The following is a 22,583-nucleotide window of genomic DNA, read 5'->3' as shown; positions in this document are numbered from 1 at the left end:
AAGGGACACAGTCTGTGCTATTAGACTCTGCACTCACCTGATACCCTGGTCGCCCATACAGCAGGGGGTACTGTGGGAGGATCACATCCAGAAATGCCAGGTTCTCCTCCAGGGTGAAAGGCTGTGCCCTCTCCACAGACCTTGACATGGTTCCAGGGAATCAGGAGCAGCAGCTGGGTCGTATAATCCAAAGATGTGCAGGCAAGTGCTCCCTCATGGGACCTGGCTGCCTTATATCTGCCTTGCTGGCCTGTTTCATGCACAGGAGTACAGAGTGATTGGTCACTCACATTTGCATCCTATGTTTCCTCCAATCCCTTCAAACCTAGCACAGTCAGTGGGTTTGTATTGTGTTTTTTCTTGAGCATGATGTCAACTCCAGAACCACATTGCAACAAAGTAGATTCATTCAAACTGACTTCTGCTGTGCACCTTCCGGAAAAAATTCAAACTTTAAACTTGGTCTCCATGACAACCAGCATGCATGTAGGCCTTTATACTTGTCCCTCAAGTGTCCCCTATGTAATTTGGAGTTTCACACACAGGTACGGTGCGTACCGGGGCCCTAGGGCACCCCAAATGCATAGCAACGGCCCGTACAGGCGTGTGTACGGTCCATATCACTATGGGTACGCATACGCGAGAACACCCATAGTGATAGTGAGCGTACGCACGCGTGTACGGTCCGTATCACTATGGGTACGCATATGCAAGAACACCCATAGTGATAGTGAGCGTACAGGCGTGTGTACGGTCCGTATAACTATGGGTGTGGTCGCGTATGCGTACCCATAGTGATACGGACCGTACACACACCTGTACGCTCACTATCAATATGGGTGTTCTCGCGTATGCATACCCATAGTGATACGGACCGTACACGTGTGTGTATGCTCACTATCACTATGGGTGTTCTCGCGTATGCGTACCCATAGTGATACGGACCGTACACACGCCTGTACGCTCACTATCACTATGGGTGCTCTCTCGTATGCGTACCCATAGTGATACGGACCGTACATGCGTGCGTACGCTCACTATCACTATGGGTGTTCTCGCGTATGCGTACCCATAGTGATACGGACCGTACACACGCCTGTACGCTCACTATCACTATGGGTGTTCTCGCGTATGCGTACCCATAGCAATACGGACCGTACACACGCCTGTACGCTCACTATCACTATGGGTACGCATACGCGAGCACACCCATAGTGATACGGACCGTACACACGCCTGTACGCTCACTATCACTATGGGTACACATACGGCAGCACTCCCATAGTGATAGGGAACGTACACAGTCCCTCTGAGCGAATGTACGGTGCCTTTCACATATCACAGTGGTGACAGGCAGCACACAGGAAGGAATAGAGCTGACATAGTTGTCCATGGATGGACATCAAGGCATTGTCTGGGCAGTACTACATGTGTGGGGCACAGGTGTGAAAGGCTGTGATGTGGCACATTACTCCTGAGTCGAGAAGGCAACAGATGTATGATGAGATGTGTACAGATGTTATGTGTGATGGTGCAATGTGTGCCAGGCATGCCCTTCACTCCTTTGACATGTGTGCATGTTGTACTGCACACTTGGGATGAGCGTCACTGGCATGGCACAGTCAACAACACACGCAAGTGTCTCCTGATGCCCGCTACAGGGGTTACCACACCAGACATGTGACTACCCACGGTGCACGATGTGTCTATGTCATGTATGTGTGGTGTGTTCCCATTAGCTTGATGTTGGTGCTCCCTCAAAAGCATCAGCTGTTGCAGCAACCAACATGTGTCTGTGTGTAGATGGACATGGCACACTGTTACGCACACCAGGCCACATGTGTTATTGGATGTGAGGTGCGTATGTATGCATGGGACACGGAGTAGCGTAACAAGGACCTGTCTGCATCCTCTCAATGAATGTGTGGTGAGTCATTACATGTACACCTTATTGGCAAGGTGTGTGGGCTGTCCTAGTGTAATGTCATGTGACCTGTGGCTCTAGTGTTCCGCTACCTGTCTCTGAAATCGGCATCCTACTTCTGCTGATGTGTTGATGTATGTCACTCCTGTGTTGCGTCTGGCTGTTCACTTACACTGGGACACAGCTAATCCCATGCCATGGCATGTGGAGGTTCACAATCTCCGTGTGTAGCTGGGTCTTGGTAGGAGTGTCACCTGGCAGCCATACGTGTCCAGGGCATGTGGCACATACCTGACTCCGTATGTAGCATATGTGTATTGACAGATTAACATGTGCTCAGTACAAATAAATTGTTGTTGTAGTGCACTCACTCATCCTTATCACTTCCAAATTACTGCAGAGCGCCGCCTCTTCCCCGACCAATTGCGGACTTGGCTGACATGCGGGAGAATGACTGTATACGGTGCTACCACTTCCCCCAACCGTTGATTGAGGAGTTGACGGCAAGGCTGGCACCACACCTGCAACCGCTGCACAGGTATCCTACGGCACTGACACCCAAGCTGAAGGTAATGGCAGCCCTACATTTTCTTGCCACGGTTACCTTTCAATATACCATAGCTCATGTTGGTGGCATGTCCCAGAGCATGTTCAGCCGTGGGCTGCATGATTTCTTAGAGGCCATGTTGCTTCACCTGGATGAGTTCATCCATTTCCCAACTCCTGAACTGTTGACTGGGGTCAAGCATGGATTCTATGCCCTGGGAGGGATGCCCCATGTCATTGGGTCCATAGATGGGACACATGTGGCTTTGGTACCACCACAGGCACAGGAGGTAGCGTACAGGAATCGCAAGCACTACCACTCCATCAATGCCCTTGTGGTGTGTCTATCCAACATGGTGATTTCACATGTCTGTGCTCGTTTTCCAGGATCAGCACACGATGCCTACATCATGAGGCGTAGCAGGGTGCCTGAAATGATGACGCAGCTGCGCAACGAATGAGCATGTGTTGTTGGTGGGTACACTCTGTCTGTCCTGTATTTTGCGTAGACTTCCAGCACGACCGCTTCTCCTGTCCTACTTATGTCCATGTGGTTTCCATGTAGGGGACGCTGGCTATCCCAACATGCTATGGCTGATCACACGTCTCCGCAACCCCAGCACGCCGGCCCAGCTCCGCTACAACACCGCCCATGGCCGGACAAGGCGAGTGATAGAGAGGACATTTGGCCTCCTGAAGAGCCGATTCAGATGCCTCCACAAGACCAGCGGCGCCCTCCCATATGCCCCGGCGAAGGTCTGCAAAATCTTCATGGTCAGCTGCATGCTGCACAACATGGCTGTTGAGAAAGCTGTGCCACTCATCCTGGATCAAGATGATCAGGACCATCCACCCGTGGAGGACGAAGGGCGTGGCAATGGGGCTAGTGATGTGGAGGATGTGGTTCCGCAAGAGGACATCCGGAGTCGGCTCATACGCGACTTCTTTGCTTAGTGGTGAGTACCAGTGTCTGTGTGTGCACGCATTGGTCCCCGTGTGGCATGTGTTGCGATGTGTTTGTCCATCTGCATGTATGCCACGTGAGTCAGAGGTGTGTGTGGATGTGTCACTCGAGTGATAGTGCCAGTGATGAGTGTATTTCCCCAGTCATAATTGTGACCTAGCATGTTGTCATCCTTACATGTGTCGTGTACATGCACATGCAAGTGGCTGTGCTTTTTGTGGCTGACTTCTTGTGTGTCTCTAATCCCCAGGTACTTGCGCATGCCGTCTGCTGGTTGCATTGTTGTGGCACTGCGATTCCTCATGGACACGTCATCGTGTGCTGACTCAGCGTTACACGCATGGACAAGTTTGGAAGTCTCCTTAGTGTAAGGGATGCATCAGGGGTGTATTGGGTGTGGCAGTTGTTTACGATGTGTGCACACTGCCCCTGTCGATGTTTGGTTCCTCTGCAGACATGTCGCATTACCATGGGACACATGACATGTAGCTGGGTACACCTGAATAGATGGTCAGACTTGTTGACAGTCATCTGTGATGGGATAGTGGATTGTGATGATGGCATCAATGTGTGTAACACTGCCCTCGGACACATACGGTTTGCATTGGCTTGACATGGTGTGGGACTTCCACATCAGAGGATCAATGGTGTATGGCAGCCTCTCCGTGAGTAGCAGGGAATAGCTGTTAGCCGACACTTGTGTGCCAGTTCCATGGCTATCACGCATTTGTGCTGCAGAAGGGGGGTTCCAGTGTTGGACCCACATGTTACTCCACATGACCTGTTTATGTGTACTCCGAGTTGCCTCTGCATTCTGGAATACATGAATAATAAAGGTGTCCCTATGCCTCCAAGGTGCCTATTCTCAGTCAATGCTGGTGTGTTGCCACGGTGCATACGGCATGTCTGGCATGGTTTTCCCTGATAGTGGCTATGTGTCTATGTGTCGAGTAGCAAGATGCAAGCTGTTTGTGTGGGATTAGACTGTGTATTGTGCATGATGTCCATGACTGTGTGGGTATTGTGACATGTGCCATCCCCATGCATCCAACGTTGGCCAGGCCACCATTCTTTGCATCCACCTGACTCAAGCTTGCAGGACATGGTTCTGCCACCCCTCCACACATACCTGGGTGCCCCCCAGGACACTCCACATGATCCCTGACCTCTGCGCATGGCTGTCGCTGTACTCAATATGTCTGTCAGCACGGTTGTGTGGCCACCCCCTCAGCTGGTTGGGCCCATCACGGGTGTGTATGGTGCTCCATGTCTGTCTTGCCTAATACATTGTGACCCATGTGTGTCATGTGCCAGACTCAGGCCCCAGGGTGTGGATGGTTGAAGTCAAATGAGAACTCAGGCATGGTTAGACTTTACAAGACACATGTAAGGTAATAATGCAAAATGTAGGCATCATCTCTTTATCGTGTAACTTTTTATTTTTGTTGGGGTACGTGGGGGGGGCGGGGTATGACATGAGGGGCTTTCCGGGTGTGTGGAATCCAAAGTTCACTAGGGGAGTTGGTGTCCTTGCCACTGGAAATCCTCAGAGTCCATGCCACAGTCTTTGTTAACATTGGTCAGACAGTGACCAGCAAGTCCATGTGGCAGAGAATGTCTTTTGCTGCTGTGCTGCTGTTGGTCCAGTGGGCCAGGTGCCAGGCCAGGTGTCCTGGGAGATGGTGCTGTTGCGCTGACCCTCACGGTCTTTTCCGTGGACGACCCGCCCTCCTGCGGGGACCCTCAGAAGCAGGCCGTGACGATGTTTGGGATGCTCCGTCGGATGTCTCCTCCTCCTCCTGATCCCTCCCTGTGGGTGGTGATGTTCTACGCCTGGTGGCACAGGGAGGGTTGCCCATGTTGTCGGCTATCCGACGGAGTGAACGGTTAATTCCCGTGAGCACCGTCACAAGCTCAGCCTGTCTGTCCTCCATCCGCCCTTGGTGTCGCAGTAGACAGGCATGTTGCTCCGCATGTTGCTGGGCCTGCTGGGTCTTGATCTCCTCGAGGATGGACACAACCTGGGCCATGCCCGTGGTGTCCTGCCGGTATGTCTCCGGGATGTTTCTGACATGGGAATATACCGGTTCCGCAGCCAACTGGTCAGGCTCGCGCCTCCGCCGTCCTCCACTCCCACCACCCCTGCCCACTTGCACCTGGCCTGCCCTTGTGGGCACATCAGGTCTCCGGGACCCCTGAGGGGTGGCATTGGCATTGTCGCCTGCCTCCTCCTGGGTGCCCGGTACACTGTGTCCCTCCTGGCCAGCCTGGCTGCATTGTGGTGGTGGGGCAGGGATCCTGGGTGTCTCCTGGGATGTGGCAGGAGTGGGGGTGGTGGTTGGCCCAGTTGTACCTGACGCAGGTGCTGCAGGTGGTTGGACACCAGAGGGGCCAGGTTGGTCGGGGTCGGGTTCGTCCACAGAGTGGTGAGAGTCGTCGCTGCCGGTGGGTCCGTCATCCCGCTGAGCCGGGTCCTGTGAGTCTTCCCCCCCAGTGTTGGGGGGTGATCCACGACGTTGACCTGTGTGTGAGAGAGACAATGTTAATTTTGTTCCATGCAACATCCATGTTTCATTCGTTTCTAAGTTGGCACATTTCCTCTGGGAATTTGGATATGTCTTGCATTCCACTCACAGTGCACTTGTGCATGGGTATGTCCCTTGGCCACAGCTTTTGCGACTTTACCTATGTGTGGCACAGTCTTACTTGCTGCGTCAATTGTGACTGCAGTCAGCAGTGGAGTGAGCAGGTGTGGCGAGCCATGCATTGGCGCCTTCCGTGTTGCACTGTATGTGGGCACATGGAGTTGTTCCACACACTTATGTAATGCAGGTAGCTGGCGTTGTGCTCGTGCACAGGTTGAGACATGGCCCAGTGTTTTGCCATGGAGAAGAGAGGGGGATTCAGGCACTGGCCACCCTTGTCTACATGCACGCAGTCCACCTGCTGACGAGCAGACATTCCCACACCCCCCAAGGCTGAATTGGTCTCCCTGTGTGTCCCTTTCTCACTCCCTCTCTGTCCCCCTCTCCCTCCCTCTGTGTGTCACCCTCTGTCACCTCAGCCCAGCTTCCTAGACACACACTTTTTCCAGTCCTTTGAATGGCCCTTGGCTTGTTGATGTGAGTTTGTTTCTGATCTCCAGACACCCATTGGGTGTAGCGTCTGTGTCTGCGCTGCTGCTGTGGTGGTGTGTGCTGCCACTCTTTCACAGTGTTGGCTGTTCATTAGCTGCTGTCATGTGCAAAAACGTGCCGTCACCCCCATTTCTTAATGCAAGGCGTACGCCATTTGCTGGCAAGTCTTTCCTGTGTGGGGACACACTGTCTGGCTGTGACCTAGGCCATATGGGCAGAGGGCATTGTTGTCTGCTTCTGAGTTGCACTATGTGATTTTTGGGGCCCACACTCCTGCCATCCGGCTTACCGTGTCTTGTGTTGGTGTTTTCTGTGGCCTGTGACTTTGCATTGTCCAGCTGGGTGCATGGGGCATGGTGGCGCCAGTGGCATGTGCGTGTTCATGGAGTGTGGTTGAGTCATGCGATAGCTTGGGGTGGTTGCGTGCCTTTGGTTGTGGATGACGTTCCCCCCATGTGAGGTGAGTTGTTTGTGTACTCACCCGGGTCTCGGAGTTCTTCTAATCGGTCCACTGACACCACCGGCAGTATGGCCATCACCCTCTCCTCCCAGGGATGGTAGTGTACGGGTCTGCGGGGCGGCCCTCCTCCAGTGACGTTGGCCTGGTTGTGGTCGTCGGTCATTTTGGCTCGGACCCTCCTCCGCAGATCGTACCACCTGGCTTGGCATTCATGACTGGTCCTTCTGGTGGCCGCAACAGCATTCACAGCATCGACAATCCTCTGCCACATGGCTGTTTTTTCGGACATGCAGGTCTGTCTGACCAATGTTCCAAAGAGGTGTGGCTCGACTCTGAGGATTTCGTCGACAAGGACCTCCAACTCTCGGCTAGTGAACTTTGGATTCTTGTTAGTGGGCATGGTGAGGGGTGTGGGTGTGGATGGTTGTGGGGGGTGTGGGTGTGGATGGTTGTGGGTGTGTGGGTGTGGTTGTGCAGGTGTGTGTGTGAATGTGATGAGGGGGTGTTTGTGAAGGTGTGTGTGTGAAGGTGTGCAAGTGTAAGGTGTAGTAAAGGTTCAAGTATGGTGCTGTAGGTTGTCTGTGGGGTCTGGCAGCAGTGAGTCTGTTGCAAAGGCTCATGGTTTGTGTCTGTGGGCCCTTTTTATTGGTCCATTGGTGGGTGTGGCTGTGTTTGAACTTTGGGTGGGTGTGTTATAAGGAGTGGTTGTATTTTGGGCCTCTGTTCGGGATTTTGGCAGTTGCAGGTCAGTGAATGTGTTGTTTTTGTGCTTGTTGGACATGTTTTGTGGCTTTGTGCCATTCGAATGGTGTATTCTTGTGTTGTTTTGCTTGGTCCTGGTTGTGTATGTGCGTTTTTAGCGTGTGTACGGTGTGTACTTCGGGAATTTTGTTGTACAGTGCTGTCCTTGTGTCTGGCTTGGTACGACTCGTACATGCGCGATGTTGGGTGAAGGTGCTGGTGTTGGGGCCTGGGGTGCGCTCCGTACTTAGAATGTTGGGGTGGGGGTACGCTCCATACATACGCGGGTGAGAGTACGGGTCGTTCATACACGGTTGGGGTGGGGGTACGGGTCGTACATACACGGTTGGGGTTGGGGTGGGGGTACGCTCCATACGTACGCGGGTGAGGGTACGGGTCGTACATACACTGTTGGGGTGGGGGTACGCTCCATACGTACGCGGGAGAGGGTACGGGTCGTACATACACTGTTGGGGTGGGGGTACGCTCCATACATACGTGGGTGAGGGTACGGGCCGTACATACACGGTTGGGGTGGGGGTACGGTCCGTACATACACGGTTGGGGTGGGGGTACGCTCCATATGTATGCGGGTGAGGGTACGGGTCATACATACACTGTTGGGGTGGGGGTACGCTCCATACGTACGCGGGTGAGGGTACGGGTTGTACATACACTGTTGGGGTGGGGGTACTCTCCATACATACGTGGGTGAGGGTACGGGTCATACATACACTGTTGGGGTGGGGGTACGCTCCATACATAGGCGGGTGAGGGTACGGGTCATACATACAGGGTTGGGGTGGGGGTACGGGTCGTACATACACTGTTGGGGTGGGGGTACGCTCCATACGTACGCGGGTGAGGGTACGGGTCGTACATACACTGTTGGGGTGGGGGTACACTCCATATGTACGTGGGTGAGGTTACGGGTCATACATACACGGTTGGGGTGGGGGTACGGTCCGTACATACACGGTTGGGGTGGGGGTACGCTCCATGCATACGCAGGTGAGGGTACGTGTCGTACATACACGGTTGGGGTGGGGGTACGCTCCTTACGTACGCGGGTGAGGGTACGGGTCGTACATACACTGTTGGGGTGGGGGTACGCTCCATACGTACGCGGGTGAGGGTACGGGTCGTACATACACTGTTGGGGTGGGGGTACGCTCCATACGTACGCGGGTGAGGGTACGGGTCGTACATACACTGTTGGGGTGGGGGTACGCTCCATACATACGCGGGTGAGGGTACGGGTCATACATACAGGGTTGGGGTGGGGGTACGGGTCGTACATACACTGTTGGGGTGGGGGTACGCTCCATACGTACGCGGGTGAGGGTACAGGTCGTACATACACTGTTGGGGTGGGGGTATGCTCCATACGTACGCGGGTGAGGGTACGGGTCATACATACACGGTTGGGGTGGGGGTACAGTCCGTACATACACGGTTGGGGTGGGGGTACGCTCCATATGTACGCGGGTGAGGGTACGGTCCGTACATACATGGTTGGGGTGGGGGTACGCTCCATACATACGCGGGTGAGGGTACGGTCCGTACATGCACGGTTGGGGTGGGGGTACGCTCCATACATTCACGGGTGGGGGTACGTCTCGTACATACACGGGTGTACATACACGGGTGGGGATTCGACTCGTACATAGGAGGGCTGGGGGGAGTGTTGGGCGCGTATGGTTGCTATGGGAGTTCGGTGCGGACGGTGTTTTGTCCATACGGTTGTAACATTGGACGCACGGGATGGATCATACTTGCGCGGTCGGACTTCACTTTTCACATTTGTACGGTAAATCGTCCGGGGACGTGTCGGACACATTTTCCGACCCGAGGACGTGTGGGAAATAATTCCCAATGCGATTCGTATCGACTTTTTCCCATGCGAATCGTACTTAGCAGTTTGTACGGCACTTGTACGATTCGTACGGTAAAAAGACCGGATACGAGTCGTACGGGGAAATTTTTTACAGGATCGTAATCGGCACCAAAGTCTTTTATGCAGCGAACGCAGGAGCTGGCAAGCCCAAGAAATGACCTCACTTCTGCGACGTCCGTTGGAGGACTCGCCTTTTCCAATGTCTCCACCTTGCTGGAGTCCGGCCTCATTCCTTTCTTGGAGAAGATGTGTCCGAAGAATAGCAGTTAATTTCTCCCCAGTTCGCACTAGTCTTCATTTAGTGTTAGTCCTGCTTGTTCCAGATGCAGGCATACTTCACGCAACGCTCTGTCATGTTCTTCATCTTACTGACCAAACACCAGGATGTCATCACTGTAGTTCAAACTGTTCTTTACTGGCCTTATTACCTGCCTTATGGTCTCCTGTAATATCTCCGCTGCTGATGAAATGCCAAAACTCAGTCGTTTGTAGCGAAATAGGCCCATGTGCGTGGAGAAAGTGGTAATGTACCTTGATTGTGGGTCAAGCTCCAGCTGATGGTACCCTTTGCACAGGTCCAGCTTTGAAAATCGGCACGCACCAGTGAGACAGCTGATTATGTCATTGAGGTGTGGCCCAGGGTGTCTTTCCCTCTCAATCGCTGTATTTGGTGCCCTCGTGTCCACACATATGCAAATCTTGGAGGTGTACTTTTTTGGAACCGCCACTATTGGAGATACCCATGGTGTTGGCCCGTCTGCGGGCTCGATTATGTCCTGGCCCAGCAGGCTCTGTATTTCCTCTTCTACCTGTGGTTGCAGGTGTATGGGCACTCGTCAGTGATGCTGAGCCACAGGTTTGATCGCCTCGTTTATATGCAGTGTCATTTGTTTTCCTTTTAGTTTGCCTAGGCCTTGTAGTATGGCCGGATAGTCTCGCAAGATGTTTTGTTTCTCTGACATGTGGTACGTCATTGCTAGGAGACCCATCGCCTGCGCCGTGACGTTGCTTAGCAGACATGACAAAACAGAATACCTCTGACACCATGGATCTAGATGTTCTTCTACACCAATTGGGATTTTTTATTTATCCCTGGATTGTACCTGAATACGAAAAAAAGTTTTTTTTGTTTTCTACCAAGACGTGTTAGCCCTATGCAGGACTTGCTAGACAGTTAACTTCTTGCCTTGTTTTGTATATAGGATATATACAGAGAAACATACTCAAAACATGTGAACCATATTTACAGTAGACACACATCTATAAAATTTACATTAGACAAACATCTGTACAGTTTAAAATGTGAAACAAAATGATGCTACCAAGCACCAAAAACTGTGCGGTTCTGCAGACAAAAGATAGTCCTACTCCTTTCTTAGATAGCAGTACGGGGACTCCTTTAATGTCCTCGCAATACAGTAGTGTTTTGTGCCAGTAGGAGGTCGCCCCAATGTATAGAACCTAGTATAGGACCGTACAGCATGGGCTCTATAGTGTCCGAGTTCGGGACAAAGGTTTGTGCTGGGTTCCGTGAGCTGGCCTCTCAAAGAAATATGACCAACGCGTTTCGACCTTCTAATTGGCGTTTCTTATAATAAAGATCTTCATCAGGGTACGTCTTTATCTGGGAGGACTTGTGGTGCCAAATCTAGTTGTTGGGACACGTGGAACTTCTCTGATACACACTCAGTTGTTGGGGGACGTGGAACTTCTCTGATACACACTCGGGGGGCCTGGACTGAGCGACCTGGCATCTCTTGTTTACAGCCCCTGGGGGGGATCTCATTGTGTGCATTATGCCGCTCGCCCACGGACTTGTCTCTCTCGGGACGCGATACTTCTGTACTCTGCACTCGGGCCCTCGTGCAGCAACGCGGCGTGGCACCCTGGAATTAATCTCTGGTGTTCAATGCTGTAACGTGACCCCACTTGGATCTGTGAATCGATCTGCGGCGTATGTGAAGCTCCCCGTAGCACATGTATTTCTTCTTTGCTTGACCTGTCTTTGTACGTCAGTGTCTCTGTGAACTTCCCCATGTTGACAACTGGTTTCCTCGATCCCCAGGTGAATACATCAACAGTGGCCGGTAATAGTGGCGGTCTTATTTTCATCTTCACATACTCTGACATGCACATTATGTTGCATGCGGCTCCACTATCTAGCACGAAGCGTGTGTTGTGTCTTCCTACTTCGATGTCCACTGTTGCTGTTTTCTTGATCTGATGTTTCTCCATAAGATGAATGTGCTCTGGCCCTCGTTCTTCCGTAGGAGCTTCAGACATCAGATATAGTCGTTCCACATTCTCTGGCACGGCTTTTCCTCCTGATTCAGTTGAGGAGCTGCGATTTGCTGTTTCCATGTGCCAGGCATACCTGCTTGTCACCGTCCGTGGTCTTGCCGGTCTTTCTCGCTCACTTTTAAACTGTGCACCCATGCAGGCGCTTGAAAAATGATGGTCTCTGTTGCATTTCCTGCATTTCTGGTCCATTGCCGGACACGCACCGACATGTGGAGACTCAAGTCCGCATCGATAACATGTTCTTTCTTGTGTTTTTCTTGGCAGTGGCAAGGTATTTTCTTTCTTCCTGTTGTTTCCAGTCATGCGGTTTGCTTGCTCCACTCTTCTTTCTTTTCCCAGTTCCATCTGTCTTGCATGTGTTGTTGCTATGGCTTCCGCCCGGGCCATGGTTAGTATTTTCTCTAGTGAGGTCGGTTCTTTCAGAATTCGTGCGAGGAACTCCACAGACTGACAGCCTTCTATGATGCTCAGTCGTATAGCCTGTTCATTGTCAAACTTATCGAATTTGCAATATGTGACTAGTTTTTGCAGTCTTGTTGCGAAGTCGTCGAGGGACTCCTCTGCTCGTTGACATGTGGTGTTGAATGTGTACCTTTCGAAGTCTATGTTTCTTCGCGGGTCAAATTTATCTGTGAGTCACTTTATCCGTCCCTTGTATGTTGCTGTTTGATCTTGGGGAAATGTTATTAGCAGGTCCTCCACTTCATCCCCTACAAAATTTAAAAATAGATCTGTGTGTTTGGCCTCTGAGATATCTGTGGCACGCATGTATTGTTCGAACTGTCAAATCCATCCATCCCACCTGATACCTATCTGTGGTTCAGATAAGCTGAGTGGTAGTGGCCTGCGAAATATAGCCTGTGCTCTGTTCTTGTCACTTGCGGGATCGATCATTTTGTTGACGTGCAGGTCTTCTTCTTTATGCAGTGCTTAATTCCCTTTCTTTTTTGTAATTTCTTTTTGTATCTCCTTTTATTCCATTCATTTCACTCTTTTGTGTTGTTATTTCCTTTAAATTCCCCCTTTTTCTTCCTTTTTGGGCCTTATTGTGTGTTTGCCTGACTTCAAAATAGCCTCTTCTCCATTCCAGCTCCTTATTGGCTCTCTCGCCTGACCCTAAGATGGCCGCTGAGATTTTGGTGGGCGAAATTTGGTATTCTTTGTATGGCCTGACCTTAAGATGGCCACCGGGTGTTCCTCAGCCTCTCTTTCGTTGCTCTGCCTGACTCTAAGATGGCCGCCGAGCTCTCGCGAGATTTCCAGCTTGGAATCTGCACGCGGAAAGCTCAAGGCTGTCTTGGCATTCGGCAGTCGGCTTCTTTCGCAGTCGGGTGCTTTTCTTGCCTCCCCTTCACCTCACCTCACTTGATGCGGCTGGGGTGGGCAGCCGATGTCGCTGCAGGTGCCAGCACGTGGACCAGGGTGGGCTCCTGGCTCCACTTTTCTCGCAATCAGGGTGGGTTCCCAATTTCTCATTTTCTTCTTTTGGGGGTGCACGGACCAGGGTAGGCTCCTGGTTTCGTCTTCTTGAAGCCACATGAGCTCCCGACAGCGCGCTTTTTGTTCTGATGGTCGGCGGACCAGGGTGTGCTCCTGGCTCCGTTTGGACGTCGTCGAGGGGCGCATGCTTCTGATGTCGATTCCTGATCCCACCTGATAGTTGCCAGTTGTCGTGTCTTCCAAGCACTACACGCGGAGATAGGTAAGTGAACACATACTTCTTTATTTCCTTTTGCCGCAGCTGTGCCCTCATGCACGTCTTTCCCCTGTGCCCTCGTGTCCAGAATGCCCTCTCCACTCCCTGACTGGAAGTGGTGTCCGGTTCCTGTCCCCTCCCCACCAGTCGGGTGCAGGGTCCTAGTGCCCCTTTGACCCAGGTCACTACAAATACTACACTGATGCAGTGAAGGCATTTGCATTCAAACCAGGGGCTTTCAGGTTCCACTCATGCCTCAGCAGCAGGCCACTGACACCAATCCTCTATCATGTTACATGGCTTCTGTCTCGGGTTTTTACTTTTCCGTATGACAAAAATTTGAGCAGTCCGGAATATGTCCCCTTTCTTTGTTTCACTGGCTGCATATGCTTACCACTGTATAGCTACTAAGTTATCGGTATGCTCATGTGTGACATTTTCACGGATGGAATGTATTTATGAGTGAACTTCAACTGCCAAAATTGTGACAATTAGACTTCCACTTTCTTGCGAGTAAAACTGAGCAATGAAGTGCTCGGAAAGACACAACTATCAGACATTGCACATTTGTGAGCAAGGAGAAGCTCTAAAAAGATCTTTACCCCATTTCCATGCTCTGACAGACATCGTCCCCATTTCACTCATCTTCAGTGAGTGCTACACAGACATAACTGACATTGGTGCAGCAGGTGCAGTGGCACCGGGGCCCAGAGGCTTGAGAGGCCCACTGAAACCTGATTGAATCAATTTCACAGTTCAAATAGCGTCCAGAGGGCTGAGTTCCTTCCCTGCACTAGGTCTTATGTCACACAGTAGCGGCTCCTGGAGGGAGTGCTGCGGGCAGCGGGGTGGGGGAGGGGCAGGGTGGGGGTAGTTAACTTCGGCATATGGCCAAACGGAGGTAAGTACATAAATAAATAAATAAAACAAATTACATTGCACACCCTGCATCGCCATTGCCGTTGCAGCGTGGGCAATGTAATTTGTTTTATTTATTTATTTATGCGCTTACCTCGGTTCGGCCGTATGCTGGAGTTTACTACTCCCCACCCTGCCCCTCCCCCGCCTCACCTCACCACCCCACAGCACTCTCTCCAGGAGCCCCTACTGCTGGCTACACACTGCAGCTGGACTCGCCAGTGCACCCAGAAGTAAGTCTTTCCAGCAGTGTCTGGCTGAGCCAGAGCATGCCTTGGCTCACGTTCTTGGGCAGGGGGGCAAGTGAGTTCACTAACAGGGCTGCAGTAGGCTGTGGGTGACTGCAGACTGCTGTCTCACAGTGATGTTCTTGAGGTAAGAGGCCTGGGCTCTGGTTGTCTGGATGCTGCACATGCTGGTGGTGCACAGAGACCTCCCTAGCCCATCCACCACACATGTGCCCAGAGGAGAGGGCTGTAGGGCAAATTCAAAGTTGTTGATGCCAGTCTCAACAACACATTCATTTGTAAATCTGAGGCCGCCAGTCAGTTGGCCAAGAAATGCGCAAATAGTGGCGGTCCACCAGCAAAAATAAACAAAATGACTACAGCAAGTGCCAGACTCATCCTCATGTGGATCAAGAACTTCGAGCTACATGAAAGTGTGTTGAACCATCTCTACTGTGCACTGTTGTGTTTGCTGGTTTTGTGCAGTCTGCTTAGTGCTGTTAAAGAGTGACCCACTGTCATCTGTCTGGTGTTTGACTGTCAGTCGGTTACCGCATTTTCCAAAATTACTAGGCCAAAAGCCTTTTTTTACATTGGGACCCTGATTCACAAAGAGTCGCCATTCTCGGAGAGGAGGCTACGCAGTCATAGCTGGATCTCTGCAGTTGTGGCAGGATCTCCATACTGCAGTTTCCCATTGTTGAAATTCCTCCATGAGTGAAGAGATCCTGCCATGACTGCGGAGCCTCCACCCCAAGTGTGGAGGATCTGTGTGAATCAAGGCCTCTCATTTTGCATTATTCATAAAAGTTTCAGGCAAGCTATTACTCACGGTTGTCATCATCCTAGCTAGTGTCACTAGCCATGACACACCTCACTGATTTTCATTCTGTGTCTCCTTTGAGGAGACTTCAGGGATGACACGCTCATAGACTGTAGAACAATTAACTCCTCCATGACTAAATAGACTTTTTCATCAATATTCTGAGCTTGGTTCTTCTCTGTTAGAAGCAAACACGATGTTTCATCTCCTCAGAATGCCCATGTTGCCTGGTTTGCGGAGGATGTTGCTGGTCTTTTGCGTTATTTTAGCTCCCTGCAGGTTTCTTATGTGGTGTGTTGCCATAATTTGGGTTTCCCCTCACACAGAGGGAGGAAATTAAAAATGCAGACTCTTAAAATAAAACAAGTTAAGTGTGTTAGCTAGAAAGTGAAGTCCTCAATTTTCAGAAAAGCCCTAAATTGAAAGTCAGCTCATTTGGCGGCTCATGAAGTTAGAATTTATTCTTAGTAGACAAATTGTAACAACTGCCACTTGCACTTGCAGGCAGATTTAAAACCAAGTGGGGAGAGGTAAAAACATTTGGTATGGTCACTCAGAATCCACAAGTAAACCTTATGATTTACTCAGCATTCCGTCCATCATTTGTTTGCGTATCGTTTTTCACCCTAAGTGGTATAAGTATGCCCAGACGTGGGTCTCTTGCTCACTGTGCCACTGGATTCAAGCTAGCCTGGCTGATGAAGTGTATTACCCAGAAACCGGTCCCAGGATGCTTGTTTCCGGTCCAGGGAGGACCTGGCTTGGCAGTTCGGTCTGGACTGTTCCCATGAGGCACGGGGTCAAGACTGATTTGCATATGACAGGGTCTAAACTGGGGTGGCATGGTGAGCAAAAGAACGATGGATTTAACCCAGATCTCTTGACTGGGGGGTGAATGTATGATTTATTCAGCATTCCGTCCATCATTTGTTTGCGTAGCACTTTTTACCCTAAGTGGGATGGGTATGCCCAGACATGGGTCCCTTATGTGGTGTGTTGCCATAATTTGGTTTTCCCCTCATACGGAGGGAGGAAATTGAAAATGAAAGACTCTTAAAATAAAACAAGTTAAGTGCGTTAGCTAGAAAGTGGAGTCCTCAATTTTCAGAAAAGCCCTAAATTGAAAGTCAGCTCATTTTGTGGCTCATGAAGCTAGAATTTATTCTTAGTAGACAAATTGTAACAACTGCCACTTGCACTTGCAGGCAGATTTACAATCAAGTCGGGGGAGGTAAAAACATATGGTATGGTCACTCAGTTTCCACAAGTAAACTTCATGATTTACTGGTGTCTTTGTGTACCAGTTATCTACCCAGAACCCTCAACCAATATTGGCCATTGGTGGTGTTAAGTGGTCACCACTATGGTGTAGCACAGGCGGCATCATCATTGGGTTTCGCACCTTGGTACTCGCTTCTCTAGGTGAGTACCACCTCCTCTTGATGGAAATTACTGGTGAGATCTGTGTAGTGAAAAAGTAAAATTGCCTCCTATGTCCAAAAGTTCATGTTTAACATAAGTGCAGGATATGTGGTAAGATTAAAAAGTGAGGTGGTGAAGCATCACTTGTATATGGTCAACATGTTTCGGCCTTTATTGCCCAAAAGGGTCCAAGCATTCGTCAGGACCAGCTTCAGAGATAGACAGATCCATTGTTGTGACTTGGAAGTATCCAATTACATGTCTTCACACTGATAATTTTATCTTAAATTACAGTAGCTAACATTGAGACTTCTTGCTTTCCTCTATCAACCTCATAGGTAATGGGTGAGGCAAGGATGTCATGACTCTTTGTCTCCGATGGACCCTCGGTGTCCCAGTCTAGATGGACCTCATCCAGACTACTACACTAGAGACCCTGAAGAAAGTATTTGGGCATAGACCCACCGTAGCACAATAGGATCTCCATTCAAAAACTTTCCTCCTCTCAGACTGTTACATTAACGGTCATCTCTGGTTTACTTCACAGGGTGTTGAGCATGGTCCATCCCTGTTAATTCAAATCACCTGGTATGGTGTTGTGGGCCCAAGGACCAGCAGCAGTTCTTGTTTCGGAACTCCTAGGGCAGGCTTTTGTTAACAAGATAGCAGAGCCCTTTAATGTGTAAATTATGGTCTGAGCTGCTTGAAACATGAAACCGCAAATTTAGAAAAAGATTTTTAAAACTCCTCATACATACATAATAAATAATACTTAATTACTATAAATCTTATACTATTCTCATATTAACTCATATTGTCTTGTCCATGTGTATTATCAAGATACAATTGTACAAAATAATTTCTTAACATTCATAGAAATTGTACATTGTTTATTATCGATTTGAAAACCTTTTTTTTTAACTTGCTCTTTTCTATCTCTTTTTTGGAGGTTTTCTCGTTTTCCTTTTATTGTGTTTTTTTCTGTATATTGCCCCATGATAACCCTGAAGAAGCATGAGAACTTGTGATATGTGTAGGCTGTGGAATAAGAATCAAATGAAGCTTTGTGGTATAACAATATTCACATATACTCTTGTAACTCAGGCTATATAAAGATAGTCCAGTGCTGTAATCGAAACTGGACATTATGGATGAGAAGCACTATCAAATTGATAACAACATGTACAGAAGATGTATTTAGGTTTTGATATGTGTTTATATTGATCTTTTCTATGTATTCAGTAATCATGAATTAATGATTTTTTGTTTATATAAAACTCTTTGTGCATGTATAAAAAATCTTTTGGATTTAGGAACTCCCCAAGGGAATGACATTAATACCTTAACTTATGCATCAGGTGAATTCATTATGGTCTCATATTGGAGTAGTGTAGCCCCATAGACACTTTAATCTTGCATTCTCGACTTAAAACTTTCCTTGTTCATTTTTTAGCAATTAAAATATACCTAGGCTGCGGTGTAAAAAGAACATACATTCAATATTTACACAGAATCAAAGTATTTGCCTACCAGATACAAAAATAGTGAGTTTTGCAAAGCTCTACATCTTCAGAACATGTCCAGTGTATGTTTCAGATATGTATTGCCCAATTTGTTCTAAAACCAGAAACAGCTTCTTGTAACAGTACCAACTGTAACCTTGTGGATCATATAAGATGAAACCACTGTCAAGAATGATCAAAGGCTCCTCTGAGATATGAGAAAGCCTGAACTTTCACAGAATGAGATTTTGAATTGCAAAAGTTCTGGTTCTCATGAACTTCAAGCCATGATCAGAATTAAGGAAGGCATGGCCTCTGAAATCACGTGATTTTGCAGCTGCGGTCTTGGTGAAATTAATATCTAAATCATGTTTATCCATGAATGAAAGAAGCTGTCAGCCAGTTTGTTAAGGCTGTGCATACCATGAGCACAATATCATCGATGTATGTAAAAGCTGGAATGGCCTTACTTCCTAGTTGTGGCACATCTTCGTCTCTGTTTCCCCTATGTTGGCCTCCAGATCATTTGCATTCATGATACATAGAAGTGGAGCTAGGGCACAAATATGGTGCACTCCTCTAGCCAAGTCAAAGCTATCTGAGCATTCACCAATTGATCCAAACCTAACTTTAGCTGTGAGGCCTGAATTCAAACAGCATAAGCAATCTAAAATGTCATCATCTACGTCGATAATAGCAACAATAGACCAGAGCTTTTATCTTTTGACAAGGTCAAAAGCAGAACAAGGGTTTATAAATGACAAATCTGTACAGCCTACAAAATCCATAGTGTATTTACTAATCAGTAGATGTAGATTTAAGCATTGCCCATCCGTCTCCAAGCTAACTCTAAAGTCATATTGTGTATCTTCAAGAATGCTTTTTCCTTGGGACCCATTTAAAATTCTATCCAGTACGACTCAGTTGGCTACCTTAGCTATTGAATCTGTAATAGAAAGTGAGTAATCGAACAAGAATGTCCCCGGTGGACCTTTTTATCAATTGGAAAAATAACTGATTGAGACTACGAGGTAGCACAGATAATGTTGCTAGAAGCAATTAAAACCTTAGTTACAAAAGAGGCCCACAAATTAATATTAGAATAATATATTATAGATTTGTGGGACCCTTACATTAAGCTAAATATGTCAATTATGGATAAACTAACCACCAATACAATTTAGACAGAGAGTGTATGCACTTTAGCACTGGTTAGCAGTGAGAAAGTGCCCAGAGTCCTAAAGACAAGAAAAACCAGGTCAGAACAAATAGGAGGAAGAAGGCAAAAAGTGTGGGGCTAACCTTGCAAAAAGGGCCAGGTCTAACAGTGTCCCTGGAGATCGGCTCTTGTTCTTTTATTCAGATTATATGTGAATTTTAATTTTTTCTCTTTGCTTTTCTCCGTTGTTGAGTCTTTTGTGTTCTAATTCATATTGTCTCTTTAAGAGGTATGCGGTATAAAACGGGACTGGATTTGCGGCGCAATGCCCTGATTCTCCCTTTGTGCGTTTTGTAGTAATTTGTTTATGTTTGGTTGTGCGGCACTGCGGAGTGAAGCAGTAAGCCGTCCTGCCCAGTAGGCATGGAAATGCTAATTGATTATGAGTTTCCTTCTGCCCCTACCTAAGCCATTAAATTTTCTTGCTGATTTGTATTGTCAAAAGTATACCTCGATTACTATGCAAATGCTCTGGATGTTATTTTGTTAAAATCAATAAAAATCATATATTAAAAACAAAGAAAAAAAAAGAAAAGAAAGCAGACCTGGCCCAGGTAGCTAAAAATAAATCTCCTCCCCCTGCTCTCTATTCAACCCAGGTCCTATTTAGGCGTGGGTGGTAAATTCTGCTCCGCTCGCGGAATTGCGGAATTTTGGCAATAAGACATGTAATATACAAACCTAGCAGAGGCGTACTGGATGGTTAGGCAAGAAAATACCTACTTTCTGAAAGTGGTATTTTCAAACACAGAATGTAAAATTCACCCACACTAAAAGATGAATTTTAACATTCTGAGTTAAGGCATACTAAACTCGTTTTTCTACCTTGTTCACTGGGTCAGTTATGATTATAAGATGTTATAAGCAAACTGCCCATTCTGGCCTATTGGAACAGGTAGCCTTGAAATAGTGAAAAACGAAATTGGCTGTAATTCACTATCAGGACATGCCACACACACCAGGGCATGTCCCACCTTTCACATTCAATGCACCCTGCCCATAGGTGTACCTTGGGCCTACCGTAGGGGTGACTAACATGTAGAAAAGGGAAGGTTTAGTGACTGGCAAGTGGGTGCACTTGCCAAGTCGACATGGCAGTTCCAGACTGCACACAGGCTCTGCAATGGCAGGCCTGAACCATATTTCACAATCTGCTTCAGTGGGTGGCAAAATCAGTGCTGCAAGCCCACCAGCAGCATTTGACTTACAGGCCCTGGGCACACATGGTTCACTGTACTAGGGTCTGACAAGTAAATAAAATTAGCCAATCATGGAGTCATTAATCCATTACAGCAATTTACAACAGGGAGCACTTGCACTTTGGCACTGAACAGCAGTGGCAAAGTGCCCAAAGCATCTAGACCAGCAAAACATATCATGAACATAGGAGGCAACAGCGAAAAAAATGGAAGGGAGACCCACGCCAATGGTGCCAGGTAAAACAATCAACAAATATAACTTGATCATAAATACTACTGAAATATGAGATCCACAAATCAGCAGTAATGTGAACATCTAAGGAGCAACTTTTTTCCCGAAAAGAATTATGGCTGTTCACTATTTTCTGGCATGCATTTGAGTGTTTGTGGATGCTAGCAGCTCTCAAATGCTCCCAAGATTGAATGCTAATGGTATTTTTCCCTATTCTCACAGCATTTTTATAAGCTGTTTTTAATTGAAGAACTCCCTCCTTGCTATAAGGGGGTTCTTTAAAGGCAAGGTGTAATTCGCAATTCACTTAAGAACAAGAACAGTCAAAGCATTATTATTAGACTTGTCAGTCTTAGGGTAGTCTTCCTCCGAACATTTTGACTTACTTCAATATATTTGTTGATCTAATTTTTGTTGGTCTTAGGACTCTGAGCACTTTGCCACTGCTAACTTGTGCTAATGTGTGTGTGATCTCTCCTCTAAACATGGTAACATTGACTTAAACTTAAACTCAATTGACACATTTTATTTATTTGTACGTCTCTAGTAAAGTGGTTCTGCATCTAAATTAAATGCTACTAGTGGGCTTGAAGCATTACTTGTGCTACCCACTTTAGTAGAGTTTTAAACATGTCTCTGGCCTGCCATTGCAACCTGTTTGTGCAGTTATAAACTGCTTTTTCGACCTGGAAGACTAACCTCTAGTCAGGCCGAAACTTCCCTTTTTAATACTTGTCAGTCACCCTAAGAGTAGGCCCTACACAGCCCAGAGGGCAGGGTGCAGCCTATTTAAAATGTTGGACATGGGCTTTTATGTTTTACATGTCCTGGTAGTAAAAGATTCCTACATTTGTTTTTCACTACTTTGAGGCTTACTTTTCCCACAGGATAACATAAGGTTCCCTTATAATATATAATAAGTAGCAATTTTAAATTGAGAGCAAATAGGAATGACGAGTTTGGTGTCTTAAAGCATGTCATTTAATGCTTACTTTAATGGTAAAGTCACAGTTTCAAGCACAATTCTGAAAAAGCCACTTTTAGAAAGTGAGCTTTTTCTTGACCGAACCATTTGGAGCCTGCTGCCTGTATCCTGAGTTACATGACTAGGTGTAGCTAGTAATTGGCCATTTTGTATTGCTTTTAGACAGCGAGACAAAGAGGAGATATGTATTGGAAGAAATGGTCATCTCTGACTTGATGAGGGGGAGGAGCTCTCACCTGCCACACTTGCACATCACAAAGGCTCTGCCTGAGAACTTTACCAAAGGGTTTGACACTGGTCTTTTGTGACCCCAGACAAGCTGGGGCCAAGGCAGGGAGCCAGGAAATTCCAAGCAACTGTTGGGGTGGAAACCTGCCGAACCTTCTACTT

The sequence above is a fragment of the Triturus cristatus genome, chromosome 10 (assembly GCF_964204655.1).
Source record: "Triturus cristatus chromosome 10, aTriCri1.1, whole genome shotgun sequence".
NCBI lineage: Eukaryota > Metazoa > Chordata > Amphibia > Caudata > Salamandridae > Triturus > Triturus cristatus.
The sequence above is the reverse complement of the archived record's forward strand: the minus strand, read 5'-3'. Positions refer to the sequence as shown.